This window comes from Herpailurus yagouaroundi, unplaced genomic scaffold (assembly GCF_014898765.1).
Source record: "Herpailurus yagouaroundi ecotype Mexico unplaced genomic scaffold, PumYag 77, whole genome shotgun sequence".
NCBI lineage: Eukaryota > Metazoa > Chordata > Mammalia > Carnivora > Felidae > Herpailurus > Herpailurus yagouaroundi.
The window spans coordinates 81072166-81085974 of NW_024412388.1; the positions used below are offsets into that span (position 1 = coordinate 81072166).

The 13809-nt window shown below is 44.1% G+C and overlaps 1 protein-coding gene across 1 annotated transcript in view; it reads left to right on the forward strand.

The window, feature by feature from the left end:
• The window catches only part of SLC44A3 (solute carrier family 44 member 3), a 339154-nt gene that overhangs the window by 70602 nt on the left and 254743 nt on the right, over positions 1-13809 (forward strand). Inside the window, exon 3 of the transcript XR_005788769.1 lies at positions 4209-4325. The gene's annotated coding sequence lies outside the window, so the exon portion shown is untranslated. The remainder of the gene's footprint in view (positions 1-4208; positions 4326-13809) is intronic.

The following is a 13809-nucleotide window of genomic DNA, read 5'->3' on the forward strand; positions in this document are numbered from 1 at the left end:
GCCTCTAATCCTATCTTTTTAAAAGATTTTATTATTTTTGAGTAATCTGTACATCCAACGTAACCCAACCCTTTCAACCTCGAGATCAAGGGTCACACACTCTATGGGGCCCCTGGGTGGCTCAGTCAGTTAAGGGTCCCACTCTTGATTTTGGCTCAAGTCATGATCTCACTGTTGTGGGACCATATCTGGTCCATGGAGCCTATTTGAGATTCCCTCTCTGCCCCTCCCCAACTTGCACTCTTGCGCGCTCTCTCTCTCTCTCTCTCTTAACTACCAGTTGCCCAAATCTGCATTTGTGCCAGCGGGCTCTTTCACCCATCTCCCAGTTCAGATCTGGGGAAGGATGCGTAATTTGTGCTTCCTTTAGGCAGCCAGAGGTGCTGAGAAATTAACATATGCCCTGCATATGCTCAACTGGACTCTGGAATCAGCCTTACAAACATTCCAGCAACCTGGCCCTTGGGTGGAATACATTTTCCAGACAGCTTTATACCTTTCCCCAGAGTTTCCCTTTAGGTGGAAGCTTTAGTAGCTCACTATGGTAGCTGATTTCTTGGCTTCCTTTCCTTCCCTGGCTCCCTTTCTCACTCCCCTGCAAGTATTAGCCGCACTGGCCAAAAAAACTATTTCCGCTTGAGTCTTTGTCTCAGGATCTGTTTCTGGGAGAACTCCAACTAAAAGAGGTACAAATAAACAAAAATGAATAGGAACTGGTAAAATGCTTGACACATTACAAATATTCAAATAAACGTTTGTTCCTTTGAAGAGACAACAACGCAAAATCTATTCTCAATGCTTATCCCAGAGCTGAGTGCATAGTAGACATTCAATAAAAGCTTGGAGAGTGGGGAAGACAGCCTAGTCAAGTATAAGCTAGGTAATCACCTGGTAAGGATATTATAGAGAGGTTGAAGAATCACCAGCTAAGTGGGTAAGACAGCCTTTGAAAATCCATACGTTCAGAGCTCTATGGGTGTGACTGTTGCCACAGCAGTGGTGGGGAGCCTCCCAGGTGCTAAGAATGGGATTTTTGGTTGGCCTGTCTCATTTTCCTATTGAATTTCCCACAAGCATTATTTTAAACAGCTTTATTGATGTATAATTTATAGATCAGAGTATTCGCCACTTTCAGAGTTGTACAACTATTACAACTTTTCAATTCCGGAATATTTTCATTACCAACCCCCCCCCCCAAAAAAAAAACCAGTGCCTATTCTCAGTCACCCCATTGTTGCTCCTTCCAGCCCCTGGCAAGCACTGTCCTATTGTCTGCTTCTGTAGATTTGCCTATTCTGGATATGTCATATAAATGGAATCGTGTAATGTGTGGTCTTTGTGGATGGATTCTTTCACTTGGCATAACATGCTCAAGGGTCATCGATTGTTGTAACATGAATCAGTGCTTCATTCCTTTTGATTGCCGAATAGTATTCCATTGCATGTATATGCATCCTTCGTTTATCCATTCCTTACTTGATGAATATTGGGTTCTTCCCACCTCCTGGCTATTATGACTAATACTGCTATGAACGTTCATGTACAAGGTTTTGCACATTTAAATGTTTTCATGTGTGTATGTATACCCACACCCCTAGGAGTAGAAATGCTGGGTCATGTGGTAGCTCCGTGTTGAACTTTTTGAGCACTATTTTACATACCTACCAGCAGTGAAGGAGGGTTCCAATTCCTCGTCATCCTCACTATTCTTGTTATTAGCTGTCTTTTTCTTTTATAGCCATCCTAGGCTGTACAGAGTGACATCTTATTATCGTTTTGACTTATATTTCCCTAATGCTTAATGATGTTGAATATCTTTTCACATGCTTATTAAGCATTTGTTCATCTTATTATGAGAAATGGCTATTCAAATCCTTTACCATTTTAAAGTTGTGTTTGTTTTGCCTTTTTTATAGTTTAATGTATTTTCATAGAAATCTTACAGGAACAGCATAGAAGACAGACAACATTAAAAGCCTGGACTTGCATGTAGGACAACTCAGAAAAGTATAGTGAATGTGTTTTTTGTCTTTTTATTCTTGAGTTGTTAAGTACTCTTTATATATTCTGGATACTGGACCCGTATCAGATATATAATTTGCTAATATTTTCTCCCATGCTGTGGCTTTTCTTTTTAGTTTCTTCATGGTGTCATTTGAAGCACAGAAGTTTTCAATTTTGATGAAATCCAACCTGTATATTTTTTGCCTTTGGCTGCTTGTGCTTTTGGTATCACATGTAAGAAATTGTTGCCCAATTCAAGGTCATGACAATTTATACCTCTATTTTCTTCTAAGAGTTTTATAGCGTTAGTTCTTATGTTTAGGTCTTTGGTCCATTTTGAATTAATTTTGATACATGAGGTGAGCTAGGAGTCCAACATCATTCTTTTGCATGGTGATATCCATTTGTCCCAGAACTATTTGTTACAAAGCAAAGAACTATAGAATTGTCTTAGCACCCTTGTCGAAATTAGTTGACCACAAATATAAGAATTTCTTTCTACATTCTCAATTCTACTCTACTGATCTATATATCTTTATTCTAGTGTTACAATATCTTGATTCCTATACTTTGAAATTTTTTTCAAAAAATTTTTTAATGTTTTATTTATTTTTGAGAAAGAGGGAGGGAGGGAGAGAGAGAGAAAGAGAGCAAGAGAGAGAGAGAGGACGAGCAGGGGAGGGACAGAGAGAGAGGGAGACACAAAATCTAAAGTAGGCTCCAGGCTGTCAACACAGAGCCTGATACAGGACTTGAACTCACAAACTGTGAGATCATGACCTAATCCAAAGTCAGACATTTAACTGACTAAGCCACCCAGGTACTCCTGAAATTTTGTAATCAGGGAGTATAAGTCTAACTTTGTTCTTTGTAAGATTGTTTTGGCTATTCTGGGTCTCTTGCATTTATATGTACATTTTAGTATTAGTTTGTCAATTTCTGTAAAAAAAAAAAAAGTCAGCTTTTTGATAGGGATTGTGGGTGATCTGTGAATCAGTTTAGGGAATGTGGCCATCTTAACAGTGTTAAGTCATTCAGTCTACAGACATGGGATATCTCCCTATGTATTTAGGTCTTCAGTTTTCTCAACAACGTGTTTTAATTTTCAGCGTGCCAGTATTGCACTTCTGTTGTTAAATTTGTTTCTAAGTATTTTATTCTTTTTGATACTATGGAAAATGAAAATCTTAATTTCATTTTTGATTTTTCATTGTTAGTGTATAGAAATACAGTTGTTTCTTTTTATGATCCCACAAAATTTTAAAGTCTGTTTTTTTCCCTTCAAAATCAAGAGTTATCATATCCAAGAAATATTTTGTCCATCTTAAGGCATGGGATTCTTTGAGGCCTGCCACAAAGCACCAAAAGCTGGCTGCTGTCCTTGAGAGAAAACTGGGAAAGAAAATCTTGATGTCGGGAAGTAAAGTATGTGATTTATTTAGTCCAGATAAGGCAGGTTCACGTAGCCATGAACTTTAAAAAATAAGAAGTCCTTGAGCATAGAATACGGCTCTGGGGGTGCTACAAATAGGTTACAAAGTGAAAGGTTAAACTCAAAGAGCCAATAGTATTATGAGGGCAGGAAAAATGCATGGTAACATAAAACACATAAGAAGCCTCCTAGAGAAACCAGGTATGCATTCGAGTACCAACTTTGGCATTAGCTATGAAATACCATGAGATCATCCAGTCTGCTCCTCCAAATTTACAGATGAGAAGACTCAGTATGATGTGCTATATAGGAGAAAAAGCAAAGGGTTTAGAGAGAAGTCACGGAGTCATCACTATCAGGAGACCTTGGGAGAGGCTCCTTAGCTCCTGTCCACTTCAGTTCTTCATCTGTAAGAGGAGAAAAATGTTGCCTGCTTTGTAGGGTGATTGTAAGGAATCAGTGATTGAGTGAGTCACCAGTCTTTCCTAGCACCATGTGCCAGGCACTGTGATCGGTGCTGGGGACAAAGCGGAGAACAAAAGCGACACAGTGCATGACCACAAAAGAGCAGATTTAGGGTGATGCTTAAGGGGCACAAGGCTCAGCATGGTTTTTCTCTGGCTCATTGTAAGTTTCAGTTAAATTTCCCAAGGGCAGGGCCCCATTGCATTTATGTCTAAATCTTGAGTGCCAAGCACATGCCTGACATCTTGTAGTTACTCAATAAGTTTGTTGAATTAAACAAATTTTCTTTTCTTACCCCAACGCAAAGGAGGACTGCAGACACTGAAGGGGAGAAGAGCGTTTTCCTGGCAAGAGCAGAGTGTTTCAGGAGGAGGTGACGACAGGCATGGAGATTGGAAAGAGAGGTGCTGGGCCAAAGGAAAAGGTACGTGATCGGTTGAACCACAGCTTATTTTATTTTTAAAAGAAAGATATCTCATGATAAATTAAAACAAAAACAGAAGAGCCTTTCTGGTCCTCTCTCCCTTTCTGCTAACATCTACACGTGAATGTATTTCCTCATCAAATACATCAGTTATTCTTAAACATGTAGGCTAAGTTTTAAAAGAAGTAACTGTGGTGTGTGTTAGCATCACTCTGAGAAAAAAAATGCAAGGAGTTCTGTGCATACTGTCACAAGTTTGAGCCCATCCAAACTGGGATGATAAGAATTATGAGGGCGGGGCGCCTGGGTGCCTCAGTCGGTTGAGCCTCTGACTTGGGCTCAGGTCATGAACTTGCGGTTGGTGAGTTTGAGCCCTGCATCGGGCTCTGTGCTGACGACTCAGAGCCTGGAGCCCACTTCTGATTCTGTGTCTCCCTCTCCCTCTGTTCCTCCTCCGCTCGCACTTGCTTTCTCTCTCTTTCAAAAATAAAGATTTAAAAAATTAAAAAAAAAACGAGTTCTGAGGGCAACATGGCTACAGGCAGGAGGAAATAACATCATGCTCTGGGTCAGGAGCCCAGGCCCCTGTGAATCACTGTAGATTTCTGCATGGGGAGGGCCCCTCATTCTTCTTGCCAGGTCCACAATAGCTTGAGGAGTGCAGAACTGCAGGGAGGGAGCAGACGGAGTGGGAACCAGGCTGGGACCACTGAGGCAACGGATCACCGTGAGCCATGTGTCAGGCATTACACAGAGCCAGCCGGGTCCTCGGTCCTTCCTTGCCTTATGAAGTCAGCCCTTTATAGACTTTATGAATGAGAGCAAAGAAGAGTAAATGTTGAAAGTGATCCTCAGGTGGAAATCCAGACACTTGGATTCTAGGTCTGGCTCTGCTTCCCACTGTCGGTATGATCTTGATGGAGTCACCTCAGTTCTCTGAGCATCGGTTCCCTCAGTTGTAAAATGAGAAGTTGGCAGTAGGTCAGACGTGGCAAATACCCAAGAGGCAGGCCCCTGTACTCTGTCTCATCCATGGCAGACATTAGCGGTCAACCACCCCTCACTTCCTTCCCACCCAGCCGCCTGTAACTCCTTCACAGACCAGCGTTATGTGGAGCCTACACCAGGCACGTGGTACTGGAGCACAAGACATGACCTCCTTGCCTTCCTTTACCTGAAATTATGTGATTCTAAATCCTGTATGGACTTGTCCAGGCTTCCTACTAAAGTTGTCATGAGGCAGAAAACTAATGAGTCCATAAAGTCAAGAAATAGCCTGACGTGGCTCAGTGTAATGCAAGCTGTACTATTATTTATGCAGAGTGCTTGCAATACCGCTATCACACAGGGCTTTCCAGTTGCTGACGGAAGGGGCCTACCTACTGAGCTTGGTCAAAGATGGTCCCTGGGAGTGGAGATTGAGTAGCCGGGCAGAAACAGAGAAAAGGATTTTGAAAGATTTTTTTTTTTTTTCGGAAATATAAACTTCCAGTGCTATGCCAGCATGAGTTCCATGCCGTGCCAGAACTGTTAGGGCAGCGTTGCTAGGAAATTAGCAGCTGTTAGTCTGGATGAGTTTCGACAGGAATGTGTTATTCGTGCAATGCAAACAGAGAGGGCTTTGAAGTGGATGGAGCTGGTCTCTGTCAAGTGCTATTTAAGGAAGCGTAGCACAGGGCTTTTGAGACAGAGCCAAGGTGGAGAATCTTTCCCAAGGTGATCCAATTCCTGGGGCTGGACGGCGTGCGGTCACCTTGCCTCCGCCAGGCTTGGCATTGCCCTCCCTCACCACCGCTGCCTGGCTTTCCCTGCTGGGCCTGGCTGCTGGTGCTTGGGACCAGAGCGACGGCTGAACTGGAAGGAAGGTGATAGATACCTCTTTAGAAATGAGCCCCGGAGGGGCGCCTGGGTGGCGCACTCGTTCAGCGTCCGACTTCAACCAGGTCACGATCTCGCGGTCCGTGAGTTCGAGCCCCGCATCGGGCTCTGGGCTGATGGCTCAGAGCCTGGAGCCTGTTTCCGATTCTGTGTGTCTCCCTCTCTCTCTGCTCCTCCCCCGTTCATGCTCTGTCTCTCTCTGTCCCAAAAATAAATAAACGTTGAAAAAAAATTTTTTTAAACTAAAAAAAAAAAAAAAAAAAAAAGAAATGAGCCCCGGAAAAATAAGATAAAAACAGAGAGGGAGGCAAGCCGTAAGAGACTCTTAAATACAGGGAACAAACTGAGGGTTGCTGGAGGGATGTTGGGTGGGGGGGATGGGCTAAATGGGGGCTGGGCATAAAGGAGGGCGCTTGTTGGGATGAGTACTGGGTGTTATATGTAAGTGATGAATCACTCCTGAAACCAATACTACACGGTACGTTAACTAACTTGAATATAAATAAATTAATTAAAAAACAAAAACAGAAAAACCAGAAATGAGCCTTAGAAAGCTAATTCACCCCCCAAAATTCAGCCTTTGGAACTGTGAATTGGACACCTTAGGAGTACCCCTACTCATCTCCCGCTTCACCTCTGATGTGTCTTAACAATTTATTTGTTTAGAATCTTTCTCCTTTCTCTCTCCTTTCTCGCTGGAAGCTCCATGAGGGTGTGGAGTTTTGTCTGGTTTGCTCATAGCTGCTTCTTTGGTACCTAGAACAGTCTCTGGAACACAATAGGCACCAAAAAGTGTTTGTCAAATGACCAAATCCATTTATCTCTTCAATATTTTGTTCGTCAGAAACTGGATTTGTTTCAGCTAAGGAAACTTCTGTTGAATCTGAATGTCTGGAATTATTTCTGGGGTTTGGGTTTGGGATCCAGGAGGGAGTTTGAAAGGAAAGAAGGTTCCCACTGAACCTTGGAGAAAGAGACAATATAACAATAGCGTCCTTCATGTATCACTTCTTAGCCTGCAGCGGTGTGGTCACTGTGCCTCAAACAGCCCTGGGAAGTAAACGAGCAAAATAAGTAAACTTAGTTCAGGTTTTCAGAGGAAGAGATGGAGGTTCAAAGAAAGTCCAGTAGAACCTTGGATTGAGAGTGATTTGTTCTGTGAGTGTTCTGCACCGTGAGCAAATATTTCTAACAAATTTTAACTTGATAAATGAGTGATGTCTTGAAATATGAGTAGTATGTGATGGCATCACATGACCCCAGCTGAGCCAATGGTTCTTGAAATTCGGTTTGACGAACAAGTTTGGATTACAGGCATGTTTCCAGAACGAATTATGCTCGCAAATCAAGGTTTTACTGTAATTTGCCCGAAAACACATGTCTACAACGTGGTAAAGCCCAGGCCTTTATAAAATATACAAGTGCCTCCCTCAGCTGCTGGCCACCAGCCCTTCTTTCTCCTCCTTGCACCGTCTGTCCAGCTAGCTGCTTTCCAGAGGGGCAAAGCTGTTCTAATGACCAGGGTCTGACAGAAGTCCCTCGGAGAGTAGAGTATCGTGTAAATGACTGCAGACTTGCCTGTTTGTTTGATCTGCCTTGGTCCGAGATTTCTACTACTGTGAGCTCTAAAAAGCAGACTAATTCACTGTGATTCTTACTCATAGGATGAGAGAATGTGTGTCAGAGAAGAGAGAGATGTTCAAGTTTGGAATCAGATTTCCCAAATAACTAAGGTGGGAATCCTGGGTAGGATCAGAGTCAGCTGGATGTTTTAGGGAACCCTTGGTTTGCACTACAAAATCAAATTTGTTTCCAATCAAGTTTAGGCTTAGAGATCTTAGTGATGTACCCCTGTTCCAGGCCGCCAGACAGCCCTCTAATCTGCAAACTGCAGACTGGAAACACCGAAAATCTTCTGACTGAGCAACTGAAGATTCCAAATTAACCTCCCAGCAGTCTGGAAACATCCTCTGTGTGAGATGGTTGGCCTGAGATCTTTCTGAAGGAAGTTTAAATTCTGGTCCTGAGAAAGTACCATTGATCTGTGTGTATTACAGGATCACTGGATGTCCAGGGCAGTGGCATTGGCCTGCCTAGCGTAGTGGGGTGAAAGAAGTCGGGGTTTCACTGCAAATAAATATCCTCCAAGCAAATATTTAAATAATATAATTTTCTTCTAATGGAGCTTCTCTTATGTCTTATTCATGCCATTTTTTTTCTCTTTACTCGTTCAGTTTGTGAAATAATTTTAAAACTTTAACATTAATTTCTTTTGCTAGGTTGTCAGGCAAAAACCACATCTGTTTTCAGAAAGGGCCTCGATGTTTGCTCACACCCTGATGAAACATGTTCCTCTGTTAGCTCTGATGGGAAGGTCGGCAGCATGGTCTAAATACAGCCATGTCCCGGCATCCCAGCCCAGGGATCCAAAACCCTGCAGGCCAGAAACTGACAGATGAAAAGATATTCCGCATCATGAGATTAGGAAAATGTGAATCAAGGCCACAGCGAGATATCACTTCCTTCACACTAGGATGGCTAAGATAAAAAAGATAATACAGAAATAACAAGTGTTGGTGAGGATGTGGAGAAATTGAAACCCTCCTCAAACATTGCTGGTGGGAGTGTAACACTGAACGAATGTGGGACATTCTTTGTAGGTAACATACGGAATTGCAAAGTGACCAGTATGCAGCTCAAATTTACCACAGCTGGACTGGAACTCTTCATTTCTCAGGGAAAGCTGCCCCTCTTCCAGTTTGTCCAGCCTCTTGTCAACAGCATGGACGTCCGTATAGTTGCTCAAGCCACAACCCAGGAGTCACTGAGGACTTCTCTGTGCCTTCGTTCAGTCCATCGAGAAGGACTTCAAATACCCGTGCACCGTCTCCCACTTGTACTGCTCCCAGCCTAGTGCAGCCCCCATTGGCTGGCTCCTCATCCCTCCAGAACCCTCCATTCCAGTCTCTCTGTTCCTTACAGGCCGGGCTATACTCCACAGTTGGGGTAAATCACATCCCATCACTGCTCTGCTGAGAATCCACAGCGACTCCCCAGCACACTCAAAATAAAACCCAAAGTTCTTGCCATGCTGGTAGGACTCAACACGAGTGGCTTTTTGTCCCTCTGGCTTTGCCTCGTACCTCAGTCTCCCTTTCACTGTGTCCCAGGCACACCAGTCAGCCTACTTTCTGTCACTCGACACGTCAAGCTCATTCCCATCTCAGGCCTTCGCACTGGCTCCTCCCTCTGCCTGGAATGCTCTTCCTCTGGAACATTGCATGGCTCCTTCTTTTCACTTTGGTTCAGTTCCAATAGCATGTCCTCAGGGAAGCCACAGCTCCTGTCCTCTGCTTTTTCTGTTCTAGTTTCTTTGTAGCACCCGATACAATCTGAAACTGTCTTGCATGTTCGTTTACATGTCAAGTACTGTCCTTCTCCTCGACTGTAACATAAGCTTCACAAGGCCAGAGGCTTTGTCTGGTCACCCCCAGCTCCTAATGCCTGCCGTGTAATGGCTCTGAGTAAACAGTTCTTAAATGACTGACATGATATCAGTGCTGCAGCACTGCTTTCAACCGTGCCTTCTTCTAAGCATCACATAAGGAGGTTTATAGAAAATAAGATGGCTTGTTGAATACCAGCCTAGGAAATTAGGTTTAAAAAAAAAAGTGGATAGGACGCTTAGATGAGCTCTTAGCTTTGTGATACCCCAGGGCTCTGTTGTTGGGGCACCTCTTCTCCACCCGTGCTCACCCTGGGACCGTCGCCTCCAGTGTCATGGCCCCAAGAACCCCCAGCTTGTTTACACCCAGCCCAGGTATCTGCCTGAAACTCCAGCCCACTCATCCTCACCTGGTGTCTAGCAACCCCTCAAACTTAGCGTGTCCAAATCCACTGTCCCCCTGTTCTGCCACCATATTCAGGGGTCGACTGTACACCCGCAATATGACCCTTTCTCACCTGCCCCTGCTACCAGGTGGCTCGAGCCCCATCACCTCTGAACTTCTGCAAGTGTGTCCTAACTGGTCTGCCTCTGTCTCCTCTGTCTGATCTCAAGTCATTAGCTAGAGTGACCCCTGGGGATTATTCACTCCCCCGCTCAGAACCCTGCTCAGAAATCCGCTCAGATGGTTTTCATCTTAGGCAGCATAGGGTCCAAGCGCATCAAAGCCCTCCCAGGCCTGACGAGGCTCTTCTTCCGGGCACATGATACATGTGACTGTGTCACTACCTCCCTTGTGGCTCTCCAGCCACGCCGGCCCCCTTGCTGTTTCTTCCACATGCCCAGCACACTCCTGCCTCAGGAATTTTGAACTTGCTGCTCCCTCTGTCTGGAATGTTCTTCCCCGGGGATCCACACAGCACACTCCCTCACCACCTCAGGCGTTGCTCAAAGAGCAACTTCCCAGAAAGTTTTTCTCAGATCTCCACTCTAAAATTTACCTTGCCTACCATCTTCCCCTTTCCTGACTTGTTTTCTCCTTTTTACCACACTAATATACATATATGCATATGTAATATATGTAATATTACAGGTATGTGTAGGTAGAGGTAATTACAATGTATATATAATATTGCATATATGCACACGTAACATACATAATATTGCATATGTACATAGGCATGTGTAGGTAATTATATAGGTAACACACACACACCATTACCAATAGGCGTATGTAATTTGTTTCCCATGTATCCCCCACTAGAAGGTAAGCTTCCTTGTGGGAACTTCTGTCCGTTTTCTTCAGGGTAGGATCTAGATGAGTGCTTGCTGTGTAGTGGGCAGGCAGTAGCTTTTCTTGAATTTATTAACGTTGATGAAGCCAGGAATGAGGCAAGAACACAAAACACATGGTGTGAGGTCTTCATACTGGTTAGTATTGGGCCACTGACTTAACCCTCAGCTTTCCGACAGTCAATACACACATGAAAGCGGCTTCAGTTGTGTGAGTCAGAGCACCTGTCTGTCAAATCACACCGTTCGGGAAAAGCATAACTCTTCCTGAGAGTAGGGCCGGAGAGAAATTTCTCCCACGGGCCCCTCCGAAGAGATTATATATTGTGAGCAAGGTCCTCCACCAGAACATTTAGAGAACTACGGTCAGGCTCGTAATGTTTCTTATGACATTCTCCAATGGGTCGATGCATTATGCCAGAGCGTAATTAAGTAAAAGCAATTGCATGCAGGGTCAGAACAATGTGGTCCAGAAGACAGCCTTTTATTCATCTGGATTGTTCCAGGAACAAACCTTCAGTACCCAGGAACAGACATGCTTCGTGGCTCCTGGGCCGCTGCTCTCAGTCAAGCTCTTGTTGAGCTCTACCTGGCAGAGTTCAAGCATACACCTGCTGAGAAATTTGTGGATAATCTATTAGATGAGGCTTTCTTGAAGTATTATGGAGGTTGTTACCAGCATAGCTTTGGAGGGGCCATGATGGTCCATGCAAGTAACACACCTCGGGGCCATGCAGTGTACAACCTGCACAACCGTATGAGACTTTCCTGTTTATGAGGCTGGGTAAGTGTAGAGTCATAGGCTTTAACCTGTAGCCGAAGCAGATATATTTATAAAAATATAACAAGTGCAGCACATATTCATAAAAGTTCCAGTTCCAAAAAAGAACACATATCATCTCACTTACTACAGAAATGAGCTAAAGGAGCAGCAGCGGGCAGGACCAAGATGCTCCATTAGAAATAACTTAGAGTTGGATCTAACACAGAGAATGGCCATAAGAATGTTGGTCTGAACATTTTCAAAGCAGGTAAAACAAACTGTGTCCTTCCCACCCACCCCTACCCCATGCCAGCTATAAAGTATCTCAGTAGAACTCCCATTGATCTGCTCACTTGGGAGGGTGGTTTCCAGTTCAGTGCACAAACTGTGAAGGAAACATTGAGGTAGATGACCGAATTACCTTGCTCTCTGGGATTGCTAGTCATTAGCCACTCAAATTGGAGCAGTTACCCAAACTCATGACTATGGTAAGCTTTTCCACTCAGAAAGAATGATTCTATAAAATCTACGTTAACACAAACGTTCACTCTTCCACGCAAGGGCTCTGAACTTGCACAGCATAGGAAGATTTATATTTCCCTGTATCCATGTGTAAGCAGCACATTTCTTGCATTTTTGTAGTGAGTCAAGGACTTTCATGAGAATTAATTTCACACACCCTCCCTCTCCCAAAGATATGCATTTTTTGTCTTTCGTTTATTGGAGGATGTGAAGAAATCGCATGGTAATTAAGTTGAAAAGTATGTAAGTCGGTGATGACTAAGCAAACACCTCAGCTTTCATAATCACGGCCGGCTGAAGTCTCCAGGAATGCACTCACTGGGGGAGGTGGGGGAGGGGTTAGAAATCAAACCCTCCCGGAGAACTGACCATGTGCCAAGCGCTAAACTAGGCACTTCCCTGAAGTTGAGTAGAGAGTGGGGTGGACGTGACTCTTGACCTTAAAGGAGCTCCCAGTCTGGTGGTGCAAAGTTACCTAGCACGGGGAGGCAGTGCGTGCTGAGTCCACTGAGAGGAGCTGACCACACGTGATGCCTGTGGATGAGAGGGCTCTGGAGCCTCTGAGGGAAGTAGGCTCTGAGTTGGTCCTAAAGAAGAACAGGATGTGGAAAGTTGGGGTCTTATAGAGGAGAGGGGCTCACCACCCTCCTACCTGTGACTTCTTATGATCTCTGTCAATAAGAGGGAAGTTAAACTTGGACATGTTCAGGCCACTGTATTCGTGGGTCTCTTTGCTATAGCAGCTTCACCTAGAGCCTAAATGAGACACCTGTGGAGTTTTTCTTTGGCTCACTTCTTCCTAATACATCCAGCCCAATATGACTCAGCAAGAAGGAAGCAAGGGGGCCAATGACAAGTGGATCCATCATTCTAAAAAACAAACAAACAAACAAACAAACAAACAAACGATAACTTCCCACTGACTCTGCCAGGCAGGGGCTATCACTCACTTCTAGAGATAAAGGACCAGAGGTGCCAAGATTTTCCAAGGTCACTAACAGCTAGTAAGCAGCAAAGACCAAGAACGCACATAGATGTTACTTCCTGTGACTCACGTGTAATTGAGTGTAGACAGGGAAAGCCTCAAAGTACCATATCAGGTGTCACCCTGGGTCTCTCTTCACTCCAGGAGGGCAAGGGTAGGATCCCTGATGTGCTACTGAATCAGACAGGTGCAGGTGGCCTGGGGAATGGAGGAGCAACATTCTTTTAGAACTAGAAAGGCACTTGAAAATTTCCAGTTTAACCACCTCATTTTACAGATGAGAAAACTGACAATGTGGAGGTTAAGTGGTTTGTCCAAAACAAAATGATGCCTAGATAGTTCATGGCTCTATTCAGCACAGCATGCTGAGAACATTATACCCACGATCTTCATGGACAAAAGGCAAATTAGGATATATGTTTTCTTGTAGATCTTTCTCCTGTGTTTCTGCGTTCAAGAAGCAGATAATGAGGGAGGGTGTTCAATGTTGATGGAGAAGCCAAGGACGGAAATATGCTTTAGTTATGGTGGTACAGAGCTGACCCTTGACCATGTATGTTTATTTCGGCTGTCTCTTTAATGACCAATGAAAAATGTG